General features: G+C 48.1%; 1 long non-coding RNA gene across 1 annotated transcript; it reads right to left on the minus strand.

Moving 5' to 3' along the window:
• Positions 1-9,464: 9,464 nt before the first annotated feature.
• LOC125755204 (uncharacterized) lies at positions 9,465-21,458 on the minus strand. The gene is made up of 3 exons (XR_007411069.1): positions 21,172-21,458; positions 19,441-19,724; positions 9,465-12,954 (listed from the first exon to the last, which is right to left on the minus strand). It is a non-coding gene; the product is annotated as an uncharacterized LOC125755204 (long non-coding RNA).
• Positions 21,459-22,427: the final 969 nt, after the last annotated feature.

Here is a 22,427-nt window from a genome sequence, read left to right on the forward strand (position 1 = left end):
CCATGGAAGCCTAGTGGGGGAGATTGACACGTAAGCAAACAGATGCCGCACAGTGTGAACCGTGCGGCGTGTGAGAGAGAGAGAGAGACAGAGAAACAGAGACAGAGAGACAGAGACAGAGAGAAAGGTTCAGAGTCCCATGATGGAACACAGAAAAATGATGGAAGAATGGAAGCAATCTTCCATGCAAGATAAATGTCAGGGGAAATTTGTCAGGGGCGGGGAGTGATGCCAAGCAAAGTTTTGAAGGTAAGTAGAAGCTCACGAGGTTGGGGTGGGGCATGAGCAGGGGCAACTTTTAGACTCAGCTTCTGCCTCCAGGTCTCTCATATCAGGTTTGATCTTCCCTTAGATGCATCCCTGGAATCTAGCACAGTGCCTGGCGTATCACAGGCGAGTGTAGTATATTCATAAGTGAATGCCCCTCCTGGTGCCTTCTGTTTATCAGAACACCATGACCCTCGTGTTGCAACCACAGGCTAAAGGAGCTGAAATCTCATGGCCCTCCCTATCCCGCAAGTTGCCTCCTCAGGTGTTCTGGGCAGGGGGGACCCGGGGAAGGACAGTAGCACAAAAGGGCTGGTGTGGACATTTCTTAGGGCTCGGAGGCCCTGCTTCTGGCAATCGCCCCATTCCCAGGGGCTCCATTTCCATACTCGGCACAGAGCACTAATGCATTTGCTCCCCGGGGCAAGGTGATCATTTAGTCTCACCTCTGCCTGTGTGTTAAGCCTTTGGATCTGCGTCTGCTGCAATTAAACACAGGATGTGTTGTTTCAACAGTACAGTGATTATGACACAGACAGCAGAGAAATTCTAAACTCAATCACATGTAGTCTGGTTGGCCAGAAAAAAAGTGTTTTTGCTGCAGAACGTAAGAGAAAGGGAAACAGTTTTCATTACTGATTTTTAGAATTTCTTAAAATATCCTTATTGGGAATAAAACCCAGTTATATCCTCAGTGCCAGGAGCAGACTAGAAAGCCTGCTTCACATTCCTCTGGACAGCAGAGAAAAGGCAAACACCCCCACTTGATTCTTTAAAGGAAAAAATGGTTCCCCTTCAGAGCCAAAAGGACCCAGTGAACGTGTGTCTCCCTGAGCACCCAGGTAAGGACTAATCTCTGTTAAAGAAGTTATCAATTTATAGCAATAATGGATGTCTTTGGTGAGGAAAGGGTTACTTCTTGTTGGGAAGGAAAAGGAAACCCTTGTCCTCACATACCTAATAAATGAGGAAGTGTCCCCATCCCTCCACCTGTCCTGCTCCTTACACCTCAACCTTTGTCATTTCTGGACCCTGTTCTTTATTCAGAATGTCCAGGGTAGGTGACGAGATGCTTTTGTTGGATGGATGAGAAGGAAGGGAGAGAGATGGAAAGATGGGGGAGGGAGGGGAAGAGGGAGAGGTGGAGGGGGTGCAGGAAGGGATGGAGGGGGGAAGGGATGGGGGATGCAGAGAGGGATGGAGGAATGGAAGGATACAGGGGGAGATGAAGGGATGGAGAGAGTAAGGGATGAGGAATGCAGGGAGGGATGGAGGGGATACAAGGAGGGATGGAGGAATGAAAGGATGGAGGGAAGAGAGGAAGGATGGAGGGATGGAAGGATGCAGGGAGAAAGGAGAAGACAGGAGTAAAATAGAGAAGGAGGGAAACCTTACCATTTTTAAGGACTTACCAGGACCCAACACTGCCTATTGTATCCATAGTAGAGAGGTGCCTCTTGGCCAATCTCCAAATGACCTGTCAGTTACCAGTCGGTGTCACATGAGTCAACAGCAACAAGGACACGACCATTGAACCAGTCTCCATTTTAAGAAAAAGAAGTTTCCATCTTTTATTCTTTATAGCCAGTTCCACTTTAGGTTGGTGACCATTTAAAACAAGTTAAGGAAGTGAAGAGGAGCTGAAGGAACACTGAGAAAGAGAAACGTGGCTGGCTGAGAGCACCGCAAATTCCATCCCACCTCATCCTCACAGCAACCCTACCCACTACACCCACTTGGCAGATGAGGAAGCAGAGGCTTAGAGAAGTTGAGTAATTTGCCTTGATGTGAAACAGCTGGCAGATTAGCAGTAACTGTGATGTGTTCGACCCATTGGAGAGTCCAGACACTTGGTGCTCTCTATATATTATCTTATTTAATCCACACAATGCTGAGAGGTAGACATTATTACCTTCATTTCATTTTGAAGAAACCGGGGCTCTGAGGGGAGAAGTAATTGGCACAAAGCTACACAACATATAAGTATCAGACCCATGATCAATATGACCCCAAAGCATTTCCGTCTTCTGTGGCACAAGACCTCCCCCACTCCCTCAGGGACTGTGGTCCCCTGGAGGATTAAGACAAATTAATTAAGACAATTAATTATTAAGATAAAGACCAATCCAACTCACAGTATATGGGGCGTTTGTTGACCTCATGAATCATTCATTCAACAAAAACACATGAGTGTTTTTATAAAAGTCCTTTCCTAAGTGCTAAAGATAGGTTTCAAGGGGCTACAAAATCCTTCACGCTTTTCTCTTCAAGAGACGGGAGCTCTCTGCCCCAATCTTTGGGTGCGTTCTGTGGCGGCTTGACCAATAAATTATGGAAGTGATATTGTCCCAGATTTTAAGAGACTGGAAGCTTTCACTTCCTGGGTTTTGGAATGACTGATCCGGAGGGAGCCAGCTGCCATGTAACAAGTCTAAGTGTACTGAGCCTGCCATGTTGTGATGAAGCTCAAGCTAGCCAAGTGGTGAGGCTGTGTGGAGAGAAGGCAGTGGTGGCCAGACCCCAGCTGTTCTAGCCAGCCAGGCTCCAGATGCATGTTGAAGACACCCCATGGACATTCAAGCCCCATCTGTGGCCTATCTATCACATGCAGCCTCAGGCATATGCCACTCCACACACATAGCTTCAAATAAGACATCCCAGCCATCTGAGTCACACAGATGAGGGCCACAGACATCACGGTGGAGAGATGAGCCATCCCCTGAACTTCTGGCCTGCAATATGTTAGCACCGTAAAGTGGTTGCTCTGTTACTGCACTAGGTTTGGGGTAGTTGTCATGCAGCAATAAACAAGTGGAAACAATGAACAAGAGAGCTTCAGTCCTTCCTCTGTCTTAGAAGACACCAAATAAGTAAACACCATAGGCCCCAGCTATGGCTGGGTCATGCCTAACTCGGGGAGCTGAATTTGGACATGGTACATGTAAATTTCTGAAAACCTCTCATCACAGTCCCTTCCTGGTTCAGTCCACACTCCATCACCATAGCAACCAATATCCCATGACAACCAGCAGGGGCTTCATCAGAAAGGAGACAACCTTTGTTTTCATTGCATGGGTATTTGTGCCTGGAAGTCTGGTCTAATGATATTTTTTTTTCTTATGAACTCTTGGAACTCTCAGCCCTCCCATCATTCCACGAGTCCCGGGAAGGTCCTGGGTGACACAGCTATTACCCAGAATGTTGGTTCCAGCATCAGTAATCAATGAAACACCAGAATTACATAAATCCCACAAGTCAGCTAAAACAAGCTGTGGAGAAGGAGTTTAGAAGACGCAGGAGTACCAGTTGGCCATCTGTAATCGTGGTTATCTGTGTTCATCCTGTGAACCGAAAAAATAAGATAAATTGAACCAGAAGAGTGCACTCGGGCTCCGCATTGCTTTATCAGGTGGTTCAGGTGAGCTCCAGATGTATTGTTGGATCCCCTTTAAAACTTCTCCACTACCCCATGCCTCTCTACCTTGGCCTCCTATTGGTATCATCTCAGAAGCTCCAATTCCTGGACCCCACCCCAAATCGATCAAATTAGAATCTCTGGGGATGGTGCTCAAAATAAATATTTTCAGATTCCCCTTGGGATGTTAATGTGGGTGGCCAATATGGCATCCCTCTAGAGCAAATTTCATACTGATCCCCATCAGCCATCTAAGGTGGACCACTGGCAGCACACGGCCCTGACCCCGCATCTGTAACTATACATCAGGGCTGGACATCAGGCTGTAGCTGGGCCAGGTGGATTCTCTCCCCAGGAACATGGAATCTGGGCTAGGAGACATCCACTTGGCAGAGGCTGAGGGAGTGGCCATCTTCTGCTGGCCATGAGCAGGAGGAAATGAAAAAGTCAGGCTGCTGAGAAAGGAAAGAGACCAGTACATTGGAAGAAGCAGGACACAACCAGGAAGAGCATCCTGCTGGGTCCTCGTGCCTTCAATTCCTGGTTCCAGACCCTCAAATAGCTTCGTGGCTCTTGGATCCAAGGACTTCCTGGGATCTTCCAGCATTCATGACGTTCTCTGGGTGGAAAGTGACAGAAATCAAACCAACTTAACATATACGGGCACTGGGGGTTATTCTGTATGTTAGTAAATTAAACACCAATAAAAAATAAATTTAAAAAAAAACATATACACGTTACTGATTTACATACCAGTAAGTACAGAGAAGGAGGTGACCTCAGGCATACTGGGCCCAGAGAGGAAACAATGTCACAATGTCCATCACTTGCTCATCTGCCACCTTTCCAATATCCGTATTTGTGTGGGGGATTCATGCCCTTTTCCTACAGACAGGCTTTTTCTACATAGTAAGAAATAGGCTGCAAGCAGCGACTCCCCATCATTTTAGCTCTGGGATCCCAGAGGCAAACCCCTTCTCCAGCTCCCCATCAGAAAGTCCCAGGGAACGTCTCTAGGCCAAAACCAAAGAGGTGTTAGCCCACCACCAATCCCAGTCAGCAGGGGCATGGATTATTGTGATTGGATTGGTTTGGGTCACTTGACCTTGTCTCCAAGGCCATGGGAACAGGGTTCGTGACTGATAGCTGCATCAGACTCACCCAGTTGAAAAAGAAGAAATGGAACAGGAAGTGATGGGCAGACAACAGCAGATATTAGCTACTTCTTCCAAGAGATTTTTTTCTTAAGCTCTCCTGGGTTGACTTCATTCTTCGCAATCAAAAATCCCTTAACTGGGTATGGCCATAAAAGGAAAACAGGAAGAAACTTTGTGGTGATGGAACTATTCTGTATCTGGACTCAATCAGTGTCAATATCCTGGTCGTGATATTGTCCTAGTTTTGCAGGATGTTGCTATTGAGGGAAACTGGGTAGAAGATACAAGGGATCTCTCTGAATTATTTCTTAAAACTGAATGTGAATCTAAAACAATTTCCCCAACAATTTTTAACTTAAAGAAAAAACAGAAAAATAAAATCTTGCCTAAAGATGACCCTGCCACCCAAATACAATGTGGGCACAGGTTGGCTTCTTGATGGAATACAGTGGAAACCCATCACAGACAACAGAATACCACCAATCAGACATTCAGCCAACATCTTCAGAAAAGTCGGATCCATCTTCTCCTAAATCTTTTTTTATTTAATGACAAAAAAATGAAGTTCTGACAGGATCCTTGGATAACAGCATCATTCACATCCACCCAGTGATAATTAGAGGGAAAAGTTCAGGAATGTCCCCAAGGCCGCAGATCACATACCAGAAAATATGCCAGAATGTGATAATCAGCTCAGAATTAGCACTAATTCTTCATACGTTTCTGAGCACATCAAATATTAAAAATACAATTAGGTACTATGCAAGTGCCTAAAAGTTTTGGCTTTAACTTTTCTTTTAACTGGGTCAAGAAACCAACAAATAGAAGGAAGTTAAATGTTAGTCATGAAGGATCAATTTATCCATAAATGGGCGGCAGGAAGCAAAGGTAAGTGATAATTTAGTGCCATGGAAGGACTTTGAAACCAGAGCACTGGATTCAAACCTCAACTTTTCCCTGGGCAAGAAATTCTATGAATTCCATCCACAAAATAGACATAAAAATAGTGACCCCTATCATAGGCGTATTGTGCTGTGTATAAAGCTGATTACATATATATATATATATATATATATATATATATATATATATATATGTAAGTGCCTGGCACACAGTAGGTCTTCAGCAAATGTTAGCTTCCTTCCCACTGGAAAGCAGTACAAAAAGGCTTTTGGTGTGATTAATGTGTTTTATGAGAACATAAAAACTGGGTTGCACTCCCCTATTTAATTAGGAAAAATAAGTAAAATGTTCTTGTGGCAGATATTCAAGGAGATGACATGAAATATTATGATGGCATCTTAGTCTTCTCCTCTTGAAAAGGAACGAAAGAGAATGTGCCAGTTAGAAAAATTAAGAGACTATAAATCCTTCCAAATCTGTACATAGCCATACAATTGGCCAGTAGAAAGGTTCTTAAATTAACATCCTCTTAAGAAATTAAATGGTTGATGGATGATACAGATGTCTTTGCAACTGACTTATTTACAGGGAGATAAGACTTCTACATACTTATCTTGTCCCCAAAATTTATTTGAAATAGTGCAAATGAAGCCATAACATTCCCATCTCACGGAAGCCGAATCGCTGCCTCTCTACTCCAAACTAGTAAAGAAAAAGGAAAAAAAAAAGAGGAAAGGAAAAGGGAGATGTCATCCATCACCCATTTTCAACTCCTTGTCACTTTAGGTTATAAGAAATACAACAAAACAGCAGGAAAGAAATAACTTGATGCCATATCCAATCTCCCTTTCTTCCTTGCTAAACAGAGCCCTTGCTTGGTTCACATTGGCCACCTGCCTGGTTTAAAACTACATTTCCCAGCCTCCCTTGAGGATAGGATGACCATGTGACACAGGCCAACCAATAAGAAGGAAGCAGAAGTCAATCGGCTGATGTGTTAGTTATCTATTGCTGCATAACAAAGTACCCTCCAAATCTCACAGCTTGAACAAATATTCATTATCTTACAATCTCTGTGGGTCAGGGATCTGGGAGTCGCTTAGCAGGGTGGTTCAGGCTCAGAGTGTCTTGTAAGGTTTCAGTTCAAGATGTCAGCCGGAGCTGTAACCACCTGAAGGCTCCACCAGGAAACCATGTGCTTCCCAGGTGAATCACGTGCTTGTTGGCAGGACTGGAGACCTCACCGACTGCTCTCTAGCGAACTCATTTCCTCACCTCTGCAGGGAGGCTCTGCATAGGATGCCTGTGCCTTCTTCACAGTATGGCAACCGGTGTTCCCCCAGAGCAGATGAGAAGGGGAGGAGAGTCGTATCTGTCCTGCAGCTAGAAATTATCCTACCCATTTCACAGACCAAGAAGCTGAGGCCTGGAGATGTTGACTCACCTAACTAACAAATTGTAGAACCTGGACTCTAACTCAGGTCCATCTGATTGCAAAGTCTGTATTCACTCTACTACACCAAGCAGTTGGTTTGGGATTGCAACAAGCATTTATCAATAATCACAATAATCGCCATTTATTAAGCCTCTGCTCTGTGTCCCACCGTTCACTGGCTCATTGTTTTATTTCATCCTAACCACGACCCTGTAAAGTAGACAGTGTTTTACCAGTGGGTGGACAGAGGCTCCGACAGCTTAAGTGAATCACCCAAATTCTCACAGCTTTGTAGTGGTGGAGCTAGGATTCGATCCAGGTCCTCGGACACTCATGGACCATGGCTCGTGTGGCCCTTGGGCCAGAGTGCGGGATGGGGCGGCCAGAGAGGACAGGAGGAGGTGAATGGCAAGCTGCACCGTCATGAGTTCTTTCTTTGTGGTGATGATCTATTTACTAAGGACCAAACAAGAGGTCAATATGCCCGACTCAGCCCTAGCGAGAAATCGCCAAGACCAAATCTTAGGAGTTGGTTTATATAAGGTAGGAAAAGAACTCGGCTATAAAGAGGTTTTTTTTGTCTTCCTGGTCTAGGGTGCTCTGAGACTTGCCCTGCTGTCCACTCCCCATTTCTAAGCAGGAGACAGACCACTGCAAACACCAAGGAGACCCGGGACGTGCCTACAGCCCCTCGGGAAGGCTCTGGGAAGGCAGCACCTTACCAGACACTGGCCTCTGACTTTTTTTTTCCCAAGCCCACCCATCTTCCTGTGATTTACGAGAGCCTCTTGAGAAGAATTCCCCTTCATGTGTGAATTCCAATCCACAACAGAATGCCGGGGCGAGGTGCAGGTCCAGCCACGGCCAAGGGATCCCATTGTCACCCCTGAAGACAAAGGCCAGGCTTGGTGCACTGCAGGAGCATCTCGTGCCCCCACACATGACTCTGGCCGTGGCAGCTTCCCTCTGGCCTCGGAATCATCCTTGGTTCCTGCCTATGTCAACACGTGTTTCTCCAATTCTGGAAGCCCCTGCTATCCTTCGGACAGCTACCCTCTCACCTAATTCAGCCAACGATAGAATGTTTAAGTGGGACGATACGCTCCTTCTTTCCAGTAGATCATGACACTGTGGCCCCTGTCCTGCACCAAATGAGCGGCTGGGGGGGTTTCCCAAGGACGTTTGGTCATCCAAAGTAGAAAACAATCCAAGCAAGAGTGAACACAAATCCACCACTTATTAAAAGGTTATGGCACGGATTCATGGACGCCAAGGGACAGCAGGTCTTTGAAAGCTGTTCAGGTAAGACATCGCTTGATGGCGAATTTCACTTGGTGCTTTGCCTTGGTTCTACTACCTACATGAAGTCTTCCCTGACTTACAGACTCCTTTCACTGTCTCCATCATGCCTTGCACGAGACCTGCTATCTCATATGTATGCGTGTGTGTCTGTGTATGTGTGTGTGTGTGTGTGAGTTGTGCTTGTGTGTACATATATGTATGGGTGTATATAGGTGTATGTGTGTATGTGTGTGGCTCTGTCTTTGTATTCCCCAAACTACTCTGTGACTCTCCAAAAGCCACAGTTTCTAGTGCAAAAGTGTCAGAGCTGTGGCACCCACAGATGGGGTTACTAACCGTGCCAAGGTGTGTGTGTTCGGGGGGGAGTTCTGTAGCATACAACAAGGAGCCCAGGCTCGTAGGGGAGGGAGCCTTCTAGAGGGAGGGTCAGTGCCCCCCGAGACTAGAACACCAAGCAAGGTGGGGAGCTGGATTGTTCACACGGAGGATGGGCCCTGCCAAGGCCTGGGTATGGCAGGAGGGGGTGGATCGCACAGTTTAACCTGTGTGTAGTTCGGCGAGGCCTGTGTCAAGGCAGGAAGGGAAGGTGGTGAGGAGGTCAGCTTGGGGAGGGCCATGGATGCTCTCGGGACTTTGGACGTGATCCTGGGGCCCAGGGGAAGCCTGCATAACTGAGGAGCCGCACATTCACATTTGCACATTAGAGCGTCCCTTCCGCCTGCCATTCAGACGGTGCAGGAGAGGGAGCAAGGCTGGTGGGACCCAGGGGAACGTGCCACCTCCCAGCACCCAGGACCCAGACTAGAAACAGCTGAAGGAGGGCGGGGACTGGGGCCCCTGCATGCCGTGATGCTGGGAGGACATCAGGGTGGGGAGAGGGAGGGAGAGAGACAGAGAACGTGAGAATGGAATATGTTGCATTTGAGGGGAAAAATATTCTTCTTCCAACACATCAGACAATCACATTTTAACTCACTGAGTACTTTATTGAGCATCTACTGTGTTTACATCTGTTCTTTTTTTTTTTTTAAAGATTTTATTTATTTATTCATGAGAGACACAGAGAGAGGCAGAGACACAGGCAGAGGGAGAAGCAGGCTCCATGCCGGGAGCCTGATGCAGGACTCGATCCCAGGACCCCGGGATCATGACCTGAGCCGGAGGCAGATGCTCAACCACTGAGCCCCACCCCCAAGGATCCCTACATCTGTTCTTTTTTTTTTTTTTTTTAATGATAGTCACACAGAGAGAGAGAGAGAGAGAGAGGCAGAGATACAGGCAGAGGGAGAAGCAGGCTCCATGCACCGGGAGCCCAACGTGGGATTCGATCCTGGGTCTCCAGGATCACGCCCTGGGCCAAAGACAGGCGCTAAACCGCTGCACCACCCAGGGATCCCCCTTACATCTGTTCTTTAGTGATCCTTCTAAAACCACCTGTGGGTAAGTTTTATTTATTTATTTTTATTTCTATCCTCCCACCTGAGCAAGGGGCGCAGACAAGTAAGCTGTCCAGGGTCCCCCAGCTCAGCAAGATCGGGCTGGGTGTCCGTGCCCTCCGGGGCCTGATGTGTGTCCACTTCTAGCTGACACCACAATGCTTAAACAGAGAGTGCACCCTGGGTGGTTACAATCAGCAAATGGGCAGAGAGTCTGACCCAGCATTTTGTTACCTGTGTCCCCAAGCATGTCCTCGGGCCACTGTCCACAGTGTATGGGTCACGGGTCCCCAGGCCCTCTCGTGAACCCCACGCCCAGACCTCTGCAGGGCAAGAAACTATGACTTTTCTACCTCGGATCCCTGGGGTCTGATGCAAGGTAGCAACAGAATCAGCATAACAGAACTGAGTCGAAATGATTTCTTCAGAGTAAGAGCCAAATGAGACATCTAGCTTCCAGGTTGCCGATCTCCATGGTGCAAACCCTCCTCCGGTGGCCTTTTCAAGCCACTTGACTTGGGTATTTCCCAAGCACCAATTATGTGCCTGGCCCTAAGCCAGAGGCAAAGCGGCCCCCGAAAGACAAGAGGGTGGTGTCCATCTCCAAGGAGCTCGGTTCTGTAGCAGTGGAAGGATCATTCACATTCTCTCTTTTTTTTTTAAGATTTTATTTATTCATTAATGAGGGACACAGAGAGAGAGGCAGAGACACAGGCAGAGGGAGAAGCAGGCTCCCTGCAAGGAGCCCGACGTGGGACTCGATCCCGGGACTCCAAGATCAATGCCCTGAACTGAGGGAAGATGCTCAACCACTGAGCCACCCAGGTGCCCCTGATTATTCACATTCACAGAGAGCAACGGATGGGACATTTAAGGGGTTGGAGCCTTAATTGTAGGGGCGGCCCATGGTCAAGGTGTAAACGCTCCCACACTGCCGTCCAGACCTGGGAAGACATGCGTGTTCCAGATCACCAGTGCTTCAGGGGCTTGTGGGCCTGGGCGGTAGACAAGCAAGCAGGTGAAGAAATTGCATCACATTAAATAATAACCAGCTGGTGGGTCCCATGAAGTTGCTAAGCAAGGAGCTCTGACAGAGATGGGGACATTGCGTCCAAGCTGCTGGCTGTGCCTATCACCCTGCCTTTCCAAGAGGCCAAAACAGAATTTTTCAATCCAAATTCTGCTCTGGTTCTTAATGCAGAGACGTGTCAGCCCTGACACCTCTTTCTTCTATCCTGTCGCTGAGGACCTGCCACCTGCGGGCTCTGTCCTGGAAGAGAGGCGGTCACTTCTCCCCAGGACCTGCAGCTGAGAGGGGTTAAGTTGCTCATGCCCTCGTGCCTTGCCCCCTCCTCCTCCTTGCTGAGAGTATCGTCCTCTCTGGTGGCCGCTGCCATGGGACTCACAATGAATCAAATCAATAGTGTCATCGATTAGGCTGATGTCAAATCCAACAGGAGCTGGTTATCTTCCTTCCACTTTTAACAGGTATTCCAGAGCTCTTGGGTCCCAGACAGATGCCTTCTACTATTTAATTGTATTTATTCTCAAGCACTGGGAAATATCCCCATTGGCCTTATTCTGTTCAGATTGGTCCAAAAACAGGACTCAGAGAAAGAGTGAACACTTTAGGGTCCCTTTGCTTCCACGGTGAGCGTCAGTGGTATAAATGGTTATTCATATGGATGCTGGGACCAGATTATCCAGGTTTCAATTCTGATTCTTCTCCAAGGAAAATACATGTGCCATGGGGTAGATTGTGTCCCCCCAAAAAATACATTAAAGCCCGAATTCCCTGTACTGTGAAGGTTCCAGCCCTTAACTTACTGCAAGAATGTGAATAATCCGGGGCACCTGGGTGGACGTGATCCCGGGGTCTGGGATGGAGTTCTGCATTGGCTCCCTGCAGGACTCTGCCTATGTTTTTGCCTCTCTCTGTATGTTTCTCATTAATGAATAAAATCTTTTTAAAAAATGTGAATAATCCTTTCCCGTCTGCATGCCTTCATTTTCCCCATCTATGAAATGGGGGTATAAAAGCCACCTCACAGGTATTGTCGTGAAGATGAAATGAGCATATACATGTGGATTCCTTAAAAAAAAAAACACTGGAAAAAATAAAAATAAAAATAAAAAACACTAGACATACATGGTATTATTACTACTTTGCCATTCTTGTGTTGGATTTCCTGAGTACCTACTATGTGTGAGGCCTGGAGCTAGGAGCTTTGCCTCTATGATCTCACTTAAAAGTCTGATATTTTGTTCATCAGAGATTTTTCTGCATTCATTTTGATCTGTTAAAATACTGTGCTAAAAAAAATAAAAACAAAAATAAAATACTGAGCTAAGACCGTATTTATCTTAATTGGTATGTTTTGGGGCACCTCCTTAAATGTTGTACCCCAGACAAGGGCCTCACTAACCTCCCCCTCAGCTCGGCCCTGGGAGGTGCACGCTGAATTGAGGTGCACTTTGGTGTCTCCCCATCCTTCTCCCTGCCTGCGGTCTACTGCACGGCTGGGATTTTATTAATCACACCCAGTTCTGGTATGAAAATAGGATCGATAGTGAAATTAGAGAGAGCAGAAAACGTTCATCCTTGAGGCCCTGCTCCCAATTTGCAGCTAGGTGCTTCAAGAAAAGGTGGCTTGGAAGGGAGAGGCCCTGCCTACAGGCTGTCCTCTGCACAGACGGGCCTGCCCGGGGTGGGATGTGGCCGGCACACAGCCCTCCCCACAGCCAGGTGCGTGTGCAGGAGACTCACACATCTCTTCTCCCCTCTCAGGTCTGGAAGGCATGGGGCCCATGGTCATGGCCTGTTGGAATATCAGCTCCTTAGGACACGATGGAAGCCGACAGAAGGGGCTCATTCATTCCTTGGTTCCTCGTCTGCTCCTCCGTAGAGTGAAGGCTCCTCCGTAAGTACAGAGATTTGGTCTGTTCTGTTCACTGTGGTAGCCTCAGCCCCCACGTGGCTGTCTAGCAGGTGGCTTAGAGCAGAAGCTCGAATATTTCCTGAGCCAACGTTGAATGAATCTGTTCAGCAATAAATAGAGGGTAACAGAATTAGACAAGGGTTAGATCACACAAGGCCACGTAGCTGGAGGGTTCGGATGTGCCCTCATTTTCCCCACCACACACACCAGTCTTCTCATAGGCTCTTCTGTGGGGAAGGGCACGGCCTGGTGGAGGAAAATCCAGGAAATGATTTAATTTGGAAACGTATAGCCTTTGGAAAAGCCTCTCTCTCTCTCTCTCTCTCTCTCTCTCTCGTTTAGTCCGGAACACAACTTTCATTCCCCAGATGGGAGGGCTGTCGTGCAGTCAGCAAAACCTCCTAAGACACTGACATTGAAATATCTGCCTTCATTTTTGAGACTCCAAGATCTTGGGACCAGAGTCAACATGGCTGCAACTGTGGGTGGTCATCACAGGTGATTTTGCCCCCCTCCCTTTTTTTTTAAAGATTTTATTTATTTATTCATGAGAGACACACAGAAAGAGGCAGAGACACAGGCAGAGGAAGAAGCAGGCTCCCTGCAGGGACCCCAATGTAGGACTCCATCCCAGGACCCCAGGATCACGCCCTGGGCCAAAGGCAGATAGATGCTCAACCACTGAGCCACCCAGGGACCCCGACTCTGCCCATCTTTACAAGGGATGAGCCTGAGCATGTGTCTCACTACCTAAATGCACCAGGCACAGCCTCAGCCTGTAAGGTCCATAAGGCTGCCCTGTTGACACTCGTAACCAAGCAAAAGGCATGAACAGGGTCTCCCCAAGCGACTTCAGAGGAAACAGGGCCCTACCGACCCCTTATTTCAGGGTCCCAAACTGCAGAGCTGTGACGGAATAAATTTCTGTTGTTTTAAGCCACTCATTACTGGTCATTTGTTACGGCAGCCCCGAGAAACTCATACATTATGTTATTAATATATCTCATTGTTCCAGTTTGCACGTGCTGACATGGCTTAGCTGTTCCAAATGACCCACACAAATACTAGGACACAAACATTCACGTCTCTGACCACCCCCCCACACACACACACCCAACCTTGAGAAATAAATTCCTGATGCCCACGTTCATTCTACCTTTTAACCTGCACAAAGCTATTTTTATTCCAACCTCCAGCCCTGGTTTTGTGGAGCTTCGATTAACAAGGCAACAGAGCACTTCTGGAAGGTCTCAACAGCACTGCATAATTAGTCTCCTGTGTTTGCTGGGAAGCAGCGTTCAACAGAGATGGGACTGTAGCTCTGAACTGGCTCTGGCCTGTTGTTCCTCACTGTGGGGTCAGGGGACCACTCAGCTCAGCTGCCTCCAGGGTGCCTGCTCAAAGCAGAGACCCCTGTGTGGATCCCCTGAGCCTGTGTCTAAGGGGAGAGTTCCGGCCACTGCTTTTTGGGGGGATTTCATGGGAGATTCTGGTGCTAGCTAATGCAACACACCATTAACCCCTGGAGCACAGGTTCCCAAGCTGGGGCCAGGTTGGGGTGGGGGTTGGGGCCGTGTTGGGTCTTGGCCACAGCTAATGCACCTTTGGAAAAAAGAATTCTCTCCACAGCTTTTGCCCTCCTCTCTCTGGTCCAGGAGTAGACACTGGGGTGGGCTGTCCCCAAGGAGTGGCCAGAATTCATCAGCCCAGGGTCCCCTGGGAGGCTGGAGACATTTTCAAGACAGGAGATGAGGTGGTAAGAGGAGCCACAACCTCTCCAGTGCTTCTCCAGCCTCCCTTTGGGAGATGAGGCCTCCAAACCCAAGAGGACACCCTTGCCTGTCCTTATAACCACCCAGGAAGGCTGCTTTCCAGACCTGGCTGATTCTTTGCTTCAATTACCCAATATTGGGGCAGGGAGAGGGGGGTACTTGTCTGTTTGGTAGCATGTCTATACAGCCACTGTCTACCTGGGGCAGAAGAATCTACCCATGGGACACCTGGGTGGCTCAGTGGTTGAGCGTCTGCCTCCAGCTCAGGGCGTGATCCCAGGGTTCCTGGGATCAAGTTCTGCATTGGGCTCCCCACATGGAGCCTGCTTCTCCCTCTGCCTGTGTCTCTGCCTCTCTCTGTGTCTCTCATGAATAAATAAATAAAATCTTTAAAAAAAAAAAAAAAAAAAAAGGAATCCACCCAGTAAATCCACTGACTCAGCAAATACTCATGGAGGATTTAATACGGACTGTCTCAGACACAGTGGATACAGAGTGAACAAGGAGAGTCTCCCTGAGACAGCGACACACTCCGGAGACCTAGATAGATTGGGGATGGGGTCCTGGTTGAAGAGAATTCCAGCACTGGGGAGGATGTGAGGGCCAACGTGAGGCCCCGAGGAGAGACAGCATGGGGCATGTTTGGGGACCAGCAGGGAGGCCAGCACGGCTGGCGGCTGGCGGGGAGTAGGGGAGGCAGGGGGGAGGGGGCAGGTGAGCTCGAGAAGTGGACAGAGGTCGGGGATCCCCCTGGACGGGCCTGGCTTGGAGGTTGTAGAGAGGCCGCTGAATGGACAGAATCAGGGTGGGTCTGGAGTTGATAGGATGACGGGACTCCCAGATTGAACGTGGGAGGATGATGAAGGAAGAGGAAGCAATTACAGCCCCCGGACACTGACAGGATGTTGGATGATATAAGAACTATTAATTCCCTAGCTGCAATCATGGTATTGTGGCTACGTTCTTAATTGTCCTTACCTTTTAGAGATCCATACTGAAAGCTTTATAAATTAAAGGATATAATTCTGGGATTAACTCCAAAATAACTTGGGAGGGGAAGCCTTTGGAGGCGAGGGAGAGGGGGATGAGGACAAAACAAGCCTGGCCCTACGCGGATGGCTGTTGGAGCTGGGTAATGCTCACTCCGCGTTGTGTATGTTTGGAAGTCTCCAGGATAAACATTGTAGGAGGCCACATTCCCAGGATGGGGCAGGGGTTGTCACCGCGTCGTGGTTTTCTTATTCATGCCCTGATGGCGTTGTGGTACCTTCATGGGCCCCCACTCCCTGGGCAGACCCCAGGCACAGTGAATTAGAGTCCCCGTTCCACATACCCTCTCGACAGGCCAAAGACTCCCCATGAGGGCCTGGAGCAGGGCACACACTGTCCACCCTGTGGAACACTTGAGACTCACCCGATTTTACATGGAACCTTGAAAGTCAGAAACAACAGTTCCCTACAAGGCAGTGCTTCTCAACTGGGGGGGTTGCTCCCCAGCAACGGCTGAACACCTGGTGGTGGGCGGAGGCATTCCTGGTTGTCAGCCTGGGGGCGGAGGTGCTCCTGGCGTCGAGGGGGTGAGACCAGGGACGCTGCTCACCCTCCTGCAGCGCACAGGGCAGCCCCCACAATCGAGAATGATCCAGCCCCGGATGTCAACAGTGCCGAGGTGGAGGGGCCCTGATCCAGAGGCTGCTGGATCTTGGAAGAATGAACACAGGTCTTCAGAGCTGGGTAGACCTGATGGCAACAGGAAGCTCTTGTTGGGGTTATTTAAAAATAACTACACTGAGCTTCAGAGAGGCAGAAATGCTGGCCCCAAATCACATCAGTCTCCTCTCCCTGCTTTATTTTTCTCTGTGTCTATACTGCATACACTCCCTGTTTATTTTATATGGCACACACACACGCGTGCGTGTTCCCTACACTAGAATCTAAGCCCCATGAGGGCAAGGATTTTGTCCATTTCGCTCACTGGTGTGTCTCTAACACCTTGCACAGGGCCTGGCACATAGGAGCTCGTGAATATTCATGGAATATTGGGATCACACTGACAATCCAGATCATCACCATGGCCCATACAACCCTACAGGACATTGCCCCCACTCTCTCCTTCCACCTCATCCTCCAGCACTGCTCAGCCCTCACCGTACTCCGCAGTAACAGGTCCCTCACTGTTAAACACGCCAAGAGCACTCTGACCCCAGTGTCTTTGCACCTGCTGCCTGAACATTCTCTTCTCTCCTCCACCCCCCTGCCATCCCATCTTCATGGCTTATTTGCTCCCTTCATTCAGGTGTCTAGTCAAAGTCACCTTGTCAAAGCAGCCTTCTCTGAACTCCCTCTCTAAATAGTGCCCCCACCCCACCTCTACTACTTCCTCCTTTCCTGTTTTATGTCTCATCCTAATCCTCATCTCTCCCCAACTCTATAACAGATATTTTAAATGTTTATCATGTCTTCCCTTCTATTCCCCACCAGAGATCCTAAAGTAATGAGCCTGCAGAAGTTCTCATAATAAAGTGAAAGATGCTAAGACTCGAGAACATCCCAGATGGGGACTCTCCCTTTGCTATCACTTCCATAAATGACATCAGGAAACTGAGCTTCTGAACTCTGCTGCACCAGGAGCCTGGGCACTGTTTGATCCACCTCATTTGACAGATGAAGTCAGCGTGGTCACACACAAAGGGTCCAGCATTCTCTGGGCTGCTTTGGTAGGATTGCCCAAGAGCCTCTGGCAGCCACAGCTCAGCCCTAGTTGTGTTGGAATATGAGCACAAAGTTGCCAAATCTTTGGGGTGTTTTTTTTCCTTTTAAAGAAGTTCCAAGTCTGGATTTTTTGTATGTGAAAGTTCCTAATTTTTGACACCAAACCTACACCCTACATGGCAACAGTCAGCTGCAGCTAAGAGCTGCTGCCCATTATGAAAGAGGCACGAACGCTTCAGGTCACCACAAGCCTCACCCAGAATGCTTTGCTCATTTGTTTTACCTGCTTGGCCTCTGACAGTATTTGACTTTTCAGCTCCTGATTTAAGGATCTTAGTCGATGCTGAGCTAAACATGAGCTAGCATGGTAATGCAACTACCACCAAAAAAACTAAACATAAAAAAATTTTAAAGACTTATGTTATCTTGGGTTGCATCTATAGAGGTATAGTGTCCAAGAAAAAAAAAAAAGAAGAAGAAGAAGTTATATTCCATGTCTGGCCTCCAGTGTGCGGTCTTACCTCAGGAGTCAAGGCCACCATTTCAAAACAGATAAAGACTATTGTCATTTGTTTGTAGAAGACCAGACAGAAAGGCTGAAGAACTGTCTGCCTCCCTCCAAAAAAAGACTTGTCAGGGATATAAGCACTGTCTTCATATGTCTGAGCAGCACTAATGAAAGAGAAACAAGATGCATTTTGTGACTCTACTGGGAAGCATAATTAGACCCCGTAGGTGGGAGATACAGAGAGATAAATAGCCCCTCAGCATCTAAAAACTGAGTTTTCTCGTTGTCAGAGCCCAGCTGGGATGGAATGAGAAGGAGTGACTTCCCTGTCACTGGCAGTATTGTAAGTGAGGCTGGATACCATTTAACGGGTCTATCATAGAGGTGATTGAAGCATCAGAAATAAAATTTGAAGGTGAGCAGGGGGGCACAGAAAGGAAAGAAAGAAGGAAGGAAAGAACAGAGGAAGAGAAGGACAGATGGTTGGATTTACTGAGTGCCCACTGTGTGCCTGGCACTCCATCGACAGGCACATCGTCATCACCTTTCTATTCTCTTCTGGATTTAGACTCTGGATCAGACCATTTCCTATGTGATTGCAATTCAATTCCAGTCTCCAGTGAAAAATGTGTCCCATGTGTCCCATGTCACCGCGAATGCAAATTATACACAAATTCCAAAGGGGTTGCACTTAGGTTTCTTTCTGAAAGGGTGACGGGAACCAAAGGGGGAAGCAGATCCAAAAGGTCACCTCTGCCTCACTCCCCGGTCCCGTCAGCCCACCCCATCCCTGTCGACACCGCCAGAATGCTCCATCACCGGGGTGGGTGCCCCCCTCTCGCTCCGATCCTAAGCCACATTAATGGGGGGTCTTGTTGTATAAGACAAGCTTGTCAGCTGCTCACTGTCGGTGAAGAGAGGTAATGAGAACTACTCAGCAATTGGGCGTTAACTAAGAGAGTCTACAGCATAACAAGAGGTCCCCAAGACTCACAGGGAGAAAACTGCCTCTTGCTGAGCTTTCTGAACATCTCACTCCATCCCCAGAGGAGACCTTGACCTCGGATGGTGAATTATGAAAAGGAGAAGTGCCGCTGTGATTGGTCCCCTGCAACTGTCTCCCCGCTCGACAAGCCATTGTCCGAGTGACTGCCAGTGGATCCTTGGAGAAGGAGTATCAGACATCATCCCGCTCCCCAGCTCTTCCTACGACGCTGAGGATTGAACCCGAACTCATTCATCTGTCTGCAATGTGTCTCCAGCCAACCTCACCAGCATCCCTCCCAAGCCCTTTCCATCAGGCCTCTGCTGGCTTCAGTGGCATCTGCTTTGTTTGGATTCCAGGGATTTGGGCAGGAGTAGCGTCATTAGGAGGTGACCCCAGGAAGTAGAGTGAAGGAGAAGGGAGAAGAGCCAGCGTAGGAGGCAATGATGAGCACGCCACCCTCTGGAGACCATGACGATGGCGATGCGACAGGCCTCACAGTCCTCTCACTGGGACATGAAGAATCTGGGGTATTTACCTACCGTCTTCATTTCCAGGGGCTGCTAACAAAGTACCACTAACAGGATGGCTTGAAACAATGGATATTACCTCTCAGCTCTGGAGGCTAGAAGTCAAGGTGTCCACCCTCTGGATGGTTCCAGGGAAAGTTGGGGGGAATTGTTCCTGACTTCTTCCAGGGTCTGCAGATTGCTGGAAATTCTGGGTATTCCTGGGCATGCAGCCACACCACTCCAGTCTTTATCTCTGTGACACGTGGTGTTCCTCCCCCGCAGCCTCGCCCCGTGCATCCCTCTGTGTCTTCACATGGCCTCCTCCAAACACCAGACATCTGCCCTCATCCACTGTGGTGACTACATCTGAACCGATTATATCTGCAGGATGTATTGACAAAAAAGGTCACACTCTGAGGCTCCAGAGGACACGAATTTGGAGGGCGGGGGGTGGGGGACACTCGTCAACCCTGCATAGCTCCACCGACTCCCTTTGCCCCTCATCCAGGCAGCATTGTACAGTGCACAAGCCCAATAGCAGTACTGCTCATTTGTCCACTGGCTCTAGCCACACTGGCCTCCTCCACCAAGTGACATCCCCTCACACATGCTCATGCTGTTCCCTCTGCCTGCAACACACTTCCTCCCAATATCCATGTGGCTCATCTCTGCTGTTGCAGGTCTGCAGATTCCTTTCAGATTCCTTTCAGATACTAGGAACAGAAACCCAACTCAAACCAGCTTAGCCCCCCAACACAGGAAACCCACTGATTCTTGTAACTAAAAAGTCAGTCTCCGGGCAAAGCTGGATATGGGGTTTTGAAGCAGGCCCTCAGTGTTCAGTCTTGCCCTGTCTCTTGGGCATGTGGGTCCAGGAAGGTTGTCAGAAGCCCTAGACTCACATGGTTATGGTGGCACCACTTTGGGATGGCAACATCTTCCCCATTGGAGGAAGAGCCCAGAATGGATTCTGATTTCACTCAGACCACCTGCCTCTGCCTGGACCATCACCACAGCCAGAGAATTACAGTATTCTGATTGACCAGGTCTGGGTCACACTCTTAAATCTGAGAGTAGGGTGACAATCACACCCAATCCACATGGAATGAATGGGTCTCCCCAAAAGAAGCTCTATTATCAAAGAAAGGGAGAAGGTCCAAGTAAAAACAGCAGGTGTCAACTAAAATGTCCAATCCTATGATATCTCTTCAGAGAGCCCTCCCCTGACCTCCGTTCTTACCCCAAATCAGCCCTATGTTAGTCCCATGAATCTGCTTCTTTTTCCCCTCATAGCACCTGTAACTTGTTTATTATGCTTATATTTCTTTCCGTAACATCTGCCTTACCCACTGGACTGTGAGTTCCCCGAAGACAGAGGCGATGCCTATCTTGTTCACATCTGGAGCCTGCACCCATCAGGGCATGCCTTGACCACAGTAGATGATCAGTCATTGCACGGCTTTTATAAAGGAACTTTGTGACTCTGTTCTAGTGACTCGTGGAGCTGGGAGTGGCCCTTGCGTCTCCTGAGGCCCAGCCCAGCCCAGGGCACAGTAGAAACAGACCCCAGTGTGGCATGCATGGCTCATGACCCACCTGCAGCCTGTCCCCCAGGAAGTGTGACCTCTGAAGTTTGCCCGTGTCTTCCTGTTACTCAGTCTGAATCAGTCCAGCTCAGCATAAACACCGGATTGTTTAGCAGCTGCAAGAGCCAGGTTCGAATCACAGTTCTGCTACTGGACATTTCTATGGTTGCCGGCGAGATCCTTAAATGCAATGAGAATCCATTTCCACACTGATTTTTTAAAACTATTTTCTCTACCCTTACCTTTCATTATGATGCTGCATTTTATGAATCCTTATAAAATCTTCTAGAAACCTTCCTGGAACATGGTGGGGTATAAATAAAATGTATCTGCAAAACAGAGATAATATTTACCATGCGGGGCTGCTGGGGGAATTAGAGATAATGTAGGCAATGCACCTGGCAGATGCTAGGCCCATTATTATTATTTTTGGTGGGACTGAATCTCAACAAATACTTTCTCAGACATCAAGCAGGAAACCAATTTCCTTGAAAATAAATGTCACAGATATGAAAGGACTGATCCAAAAATAAATACAAAAATCTCTAATCGGGACGAAACCCAGAGGAATGATCCAGTCACAGAATGGGTCCTGTGCTGACCCAGTGGCCCCCCTCCAGGTGGTCAGGAAGGTGAAGTTGAAGGTGAAACATAGCAGACAGGTCATTGTCATGGCCTGTGACCAAGCCAGAGACACTGCTGGGCTGGAGGTGAATGAGGTGAACAGGAGGCACAGACGTTGCCAGGTGACCACACAGGAGGTCAGGAACAAAACAGCTGGGCAGTGAGCACAGAATGTGATGGGGAATGTACCCACAGAGCCAAAAAGTAGAAAATAAACCAGACTTTTGCATAAGAGACTTTGAAATGACAAAAGAAATCAGAACTGCAGACTGATCCAGCTCTGGGTGTATTCGGATCTATAATTAATGAGAAAATAAAGATCATGACACCTATCCCCACCCCACCACCAAAAAAGGTAGGGGGAGGGAGGAGAGCACGATTAAAGGTACTTTTTTAGAAATATCAGTTTCAAGAAAGAATCAACCAAGGAAAGAGAAGATGAGTTCTTCGCGATCACCATGAAAGGATGGTGGTAAGAGATAACTTAAAATTAGAAATAAGGAAAAGACCAAAGAAAAGTTGATGTAACTGTGAAGGAGGAACAAATAAAGGATTGGGAGGAATCTAGGGGAGAATGGGAAAATATCACAGTGGTAAAAGTCATGTTAGATAAAACAAGACAGTGTGACTGAAAACAGGATGTAAAGGAGAGCTTTGATGGGACTCAGAGGAAACATGACAACATCTTAATAGCCATACGTGGGCAGGTGTGGGGTTGAGGTTAGCTGGAGGAGGAACCAGCTCGCCGCTCACTGGGCATTGTCAAAGTGAGGAGTGTGGTATAGGAGGCTGGAGACTGGACTGGAGGGCAGAGTCTAGATCTTGTCGCCTTGCCATTCTCAAGCCGCAGGTATAACAACAGAGTTATAGCTAA

Source organism: Canis lupus, chromosome 6 (genome assembly GCF_003254725.2).
Source record: "Canis lupus dingo isolate Sandy chromosome 6, ASM325472v2, whole genome shotgun sequence".
Taxonomy (NCBI): domain Eukaryota; kingdom Metazoa; phylum Chordata; class Mammalia; order Carnivora; family Canidae; genus Canis; species Canis lupus.